Below are 6,029 nucleotides of genomic sequence, written 5' to 3' on the forward strand. Positions count from 1 at the left end.
GAGTACAACACATAAGTCAAATTAAAAAATGTCAATATATATATTATATGCTATACAAAAATATTTATCAATTTTATTAAATTTTAAATTTAATTTTTTATTTGTAACAAAAGTGTATTCTATATACTTTAATTTTTAATATATATTTAGTTTAAATCATATGTATTATATTAATATTATTAAAAAAATGGACAAAATGTATTTTTTAGACAAGACAAAAAAAACTTATGATAAATTTTTTTTCAATATAAAAAAAGGGGCCACCAAAGGACAAAAAAAATAACTAGCTATAACATAATTCTATAGCGTGGGTTACAAAACTTTCACTTATATCTTCCGTTAGAAGTAGAACAAGATTTTCAAGAGGGAGATCCATAAAACAAAACTCTTCATTATCCACATTAGACCTTGCTAACCAATCAACACAGCGGTTAGCCTCGCGATAGATGAGTTTGAATTTTAATTCCCATAGCATTTTCTTCATCTCTCTTATCTCTTTAACCACGGTATTCCTACTGCAGGTTTGAACTTCTTCCATATACTAGAATGCTATCTTTGAATCAGTCTCAACTATCACTCTGCGCATACCCATGTCCCATGCCATACGGAGGCCATGGAGCATCCCCCATATTTCAGCTTGATCAATATCACATTTCTCCAATCTAGTTTTGAAGCCGCCGATCCATTCTTCCAGGTTAGTTCTTAGTAGCCCTCCACAAGATGCTTTAGAATTTGTTGACTTTATAGATCCATCTATGTTGAGTTTAACCCAACCTTGAGGAGGTGGTTGCCATTTTATTTGGATGTTCTCTGTTTTACAGTGTTTTACGAGCTTTAGTTTTCTGTAAGCTTCTGTGTTTCTTTGTATTTGAATTTTGATGACATCAAGAGTGTTGTGAGGCCTCTTATTCAGGGGAGAGAAGATCTCTATACATCGTCATTTCTATAGCCACCAACATGTAGTTAAAAAGTAATCTTTCCATTTTCCTTGAGTTGAATTTCCTAACTCATTTTCTAAGTTAAGTTTCATCCACTTTTTCAATTGGCCAATAAAAAAGATAGGGATAGAGCTAGGATTTAGAAGCTTTACCCATAGAGAAGAAACTCCAGGACAATCTCTTAGAGCATGAATAGTTGTTTCTGATTGACCCTAGCAGATTTGGCATAAATCTGATGTTTCCAAAAATCTGACTCTTCTGCTAGATGTGAGGATTCTGTTATCCATATATAGCTTGCCAAATAAATATTTTAATCCTCTCCTGTCCCTTCCATTTTCATATGATCTTCTATAGGAAATTTTTATCTATATTAAATTGGGCCATTTGTTGATAAGCTGATGCTATTGTGAAATTTTTGTGAGGTGTGTGATCCCAACAAATACTATCTTCATCATTTTCAGGCTTGGGTACTAGGACTTTATTAATACTTCTGACACCATCCTCATCAAAAAATTGTTTTAAAATATCTATATTCCAGCCACCATTTTGCATTACATAAGTGTTGACTTTTAAATGTATTAGATCATTTGGGATATTCTTACTTGTTGCCTGCCTTAGAACATTCTTTTCTTTTATCCATTTGTCATTCCAAAACTCTACTTGATCACTCTTGCTCATCAACCAATGTGTGTTTTCCTTTAGGAAAGACCCAAGCTTAACTAGCTCCTTCCATAGGGGGGAGTTCGATTTTTTGCCGGTTAAGCCACTCCTCTAACTCTGCTATACACTATATAGCTCTTGAATCACTTCTCTCCATAGTGACCTTTCTCTGTTAGAAGCCTCCAAAAGATTTTTACCAAAAATGTGTCGTTCATTATACTGAGATTTTTGAAACCTAACCCACCATAAGGCTTGGGAAGCCAAAGAGTTATCCAGTTCAAAAAATACATCTTCCTTTGTTGTTCTATATCCCCCCATATGAAATTATGTTGTGTTTTCTCAATTTCTTGGCACACCCCTTTTGGTAGTCTTGTATATTGCATTTCATAGTTGGCAATAGGGGTCATGCCCAAGGCTTTGAAAACCAGTCGAATTGTGAACCATTGCAAAAAATGAATCGGTTAAATGCAAAAACCGACAATTTCAAAAACTGCTATTAAACCGTTGAACTGGCCGGGAACCGGTGAACCAAACCGTGATCCGGCCGGTTTTTTGAATTGGGAAGCAAATGGCGCCGTTTCGTTGATTCTGAATCAATGAACCCTAACTCTTCCACTACTCATCTACTCCATTAGTCCAGTCTCCAGAGCTCCTAGTCCTCCCTCACGTCCATCCAGCCATCGCCTGCTACTGCCGCTGTCGGAACTTCCAGCTTTGAAGGGCCACCGCCTGCCCCCTCACTTTCCCTTCATCGCGCAGCAGCCGTCACAACCTTCCTTCCCCTCCATTGCACAGCCACCGTGCGAACGTGGAAGCCTCCATCATGCAGTCACTGTCTGTCGGTGCCAGCTCTGTTCCATTGCAGCCACTGCCTGTTCAAAGGCCGTTCGAAGCCCATTCGAAGGTGAACCTTGTCATGGTGTCTCCCTCTTGCGTGCTCTGTTCAAGGCTTATAGCTTCTAGGTAATTTTTTTAACTATAATTGAATAATTTGTTGTTACTGTGAAGTTCTGTAAATTGTGAACCGTGAACTGTGAGCTATGTCTATGATTTAAATTTTTTATTTTTCTATGAACTGTGAACTGAACTGTGAACTTTGTTGAATGATTGTTGAATAATTATGAATAATTATTGTTAGTTAAGTTGTGAATTTTGTTGTTGTAACTTGTTACTAGGTTGAATTATTATTGAATAATTTTGACTTATGAGATTATTAGGTTGGAGTGATTTGTTGTGGGTTCTTGTGAACCTGTGATTTTGTACTTGTTAATTTGTTAAATAGTTGTTGTGATACTTGCAATTGGGATTATTGGGTTGCATTGCTCTTCTCAAATTGTTAATTTGCAAAATTGTTGCTGTTATTGTGACTCTTCATTCTTGAGATTGTAATTGTCTTTATTTTTTGTTATTGGGTTGCTGGATTTTCTATTTGGATTTTGTACTTGTTAGTTCGTTAAATTGTTGTGATTCTTGAAACTTGAAATTGAGATTATTGGGTTTCTTTGTTCTTATCAAATTGTTAATTTGTTAATTTGCTAAATTATTGGTGTTATTATGATTCTTGAGATTGAAATTGTCTTTATTTTTTGTTATTGGGTTACTGGATTTTATATTCGGATTTTTTGTAATAATAATTGTTGAAACATTGATTAATTATTGGTTCTAAACCTTGTTGTTGATTGCTTGAAGCATGATTAATTTTTGAAGCATTGATTGATTAATTGATTAGGGTAGGGTTGTGTTGTATCGTTCCAAGATGAATATGATTCTTTTGCTTTGCGATGCTTGCTGGTTGTTATTTGATGTCACCGCATTTCAGCATTTGATCAATGAAATGTTTTGCAAACATTTAGTTTTTGGTTTGCATTTTCATATATTGACTTGAATTTATACCTTACTAAAAGTTATCCAACGGAATAAGTCAAGCTGATCTCATGAAAATCCCAAATGACTAATAAGATTGAATGACAAACTTGGATCAATTGGATGTTGGTATTTTATGTTTGGTTGGTTGTTTTTGGTGTTTGACTTTTGAGTTTGTATTTGAATGATATCATAACATTCTGGTTTATGTAGTACTTTTGATTTGGATGATATTTTAAAGTTTATATTAGAATATAATTATGTTTTAATATGTTTATTTATATTTTATTTATTATTTTATTATAAAACAGTATTTCGGTTCAACTACAGTTGAAACGGTTGAACCTATGAACTAGTAAACCAGTAATTAGAGTAGTTCGATGACCAGTTCAGTTTTCAGAACCTTGGTAATGACAGATTTTGCAAGTGTAATTCTACCCGCCAAAGATAAGCACTGAGCTTTCCAGCCTTTTAGTTTATTTTGAATCCTCTATAGCACATTTTTAAATTTCTCCTTTCCTTTTCTAAGATTGTTGAAATTAGCTCCCAGGTACATTCCCAAGTTAGGAAGTTCTTTACAGTTACACCAATCCATAATGGCTTTTCTGCTGTTTTGAGAGACATTACGGGAAAACGAGACTGAGGTTTTTTGTGCACTGACTTTCAGGCCCGAAACCTCGCAGAATTCATCCATAGCATCACAAACCACCTTGATTTGTTCCTGGTTGGCCTCTGTAAACACTAATAAATCATCTGCAAATAAGAGATGTGAGATATAGGCCCCATCTTCCCCACTTTCATGGGTTTCCACTTCCGATCCCTTACCTTTTTCTCTATTAAATGTGAAAGTCTGTCCATAGCAATTACAAACAAATAAGGAGAAATAGGGTCCCCTTGTCTAAGGCCACGTGTTGGTTGAAAATCTTCAATTTTTCTTCCATTCCAAAGAACATTATATGACACCGATGTAACACAATTCATAATAAGGTTAATCATATCATTAGGAATTTTGAAGTTTTTAAACACTCCTCTAAGTATTTTCATCTTAGCCTATTATAGACTTTTTCAAAATCAAACTTGATAGCCATGAACCCTCTCCTTCCTTTAGTCTTCTTCATAATATGCACCATTTCTTGGACTATCAGGATATTATTCTGGATCTTCCTTCCCATAATGAAACTGGATTGACACGGTAAAATTCTCTTATCCAGACACGATTTTAGTCTCTCAACTAGGATTTCACTTATGCATTTATAGCTTACGTTGCAGAGTGCAATGGGTCTAAAGTGTGATATGAATTCAGGGGTATTGTTCTTAAGGATCAACGTGATGAGGGTTTGGCTATATTGATTGATAATACTTGGATCAGTCCACACTGCACTCACAAATTGTTATAGAGAATTTTATAAGATCCCAATGCTCTTTGTAAAAGAAGGCTGGGTAACCATCATATCCTGGGGCTTTCAAGGAACCAATGGAGAAAATAGCTTTCCTTATATCAGTCATGGTTAGTTTTGAACACATGTCTCTACACCTCCAACTTTCCATATCAGAATAACAATTTGGCATAATTATTGTTGCTTATTCTAATTCTTCCTCTTTATAGAGATTCTTATATAAATCCACTGCCATCTTTATTAGATCATCTTGATTTTCCACCCACAAGCCGTTTGTACCTCTAAGTTTAAGGATTCTATTTTTCCTCCTTTGAATAATTGTTTTCGTGTGAAAATATCAGGTATTGCAGTCCCCATTTATAATCCAATCATCCCTACATTTTTGTAACCACATAACCTCCTCTCGATCAAGAATATCATCCAGGTCTTTCTGAAGTTGTTTTTCTAATTCTTCAAGAAAGGGATTTCTACCATAGCTGTCATCTTTTGTATCCCCCAAATTCTTCTCCTTAATTCTTCCTTCTTTTTCTATATATTCCCAAAGGTTTCTTTATTCCATCTTCGGAGGCTTTTTGTGATGGTTGTGAGAGATGCATTCAGAATAGAATAGTTATTCCAAAATTTCTTAATATATTCAATGTACTCCAGATGTAAGCTTCACATAGCTTCATATCTGAATGGTTTTTCCCTTCTAAATTGAGGTAGCGGGTCTGTAGTGACCAAAATTGGGTGATGGTCTGAGTGTGATCTGGATAGCACCTCCACTTTAGCTTCTTGGAACCTAGTCCTCCAGGAAGCATTAGACAAGGCTCTGTCTAACCTTTTGAACACTCTATCTAGCCCCTCCCATTTGGGGCTTTTCCATGTGAATTTTAAGCCGATGAAACCCAGATCTATCAACCCACACTTCGTTACCCAATTAAAGAATTTTCGACAATCATTAACATCAATTCTAGACCCTCATTTCTTCTCCCATGGACTAGAAATATCGTTAAAACCTCCGACCAGCAGCCACTCCCCTGTATTATTTTGAGACAAAGAATATATGTCCTCCCATAAAAGTTTTCTAAGATTCTCTTGAGGGCTAGCGTAAACAGCTGTGAGATTCCAGCTTCTCTTGTTACCCTCCTTAACTTCCATTTGAACATATTATTTTTTAGACCTAATCACC

General features: G+C 35.3%; 1 long non-coding RNA gene across 1 annotated transcript; it reads left to right on the forward strand.

The window, feature by feature from the left end:
• On the forward strand, positions 297–2,748 carry LOC110268918. The gene is made up of 2 exons (XR_002357664.1): positions 297–430; positions 522–2,748. It is a non-coding gene; the product is annotated as an uncharacterized LOC110268918 (long non-coding RNA).

The sequence above is a fragment of the Arachis ipaensis genome, chromosome B02, assembly GCF_000816755.2.
Source record: "Arachis ipaensis cultivar K30076 chromosome B02, Araip1.1, whole genome shotgun sequence".
Classification (NCBI taxonomy): domain Eukaryota; kingdom Viridiplantae; phylum Streptophyta; class Magnoliopsida; order Fabales; family Fabaceae; genus Arachis; species Arachis ipaensis.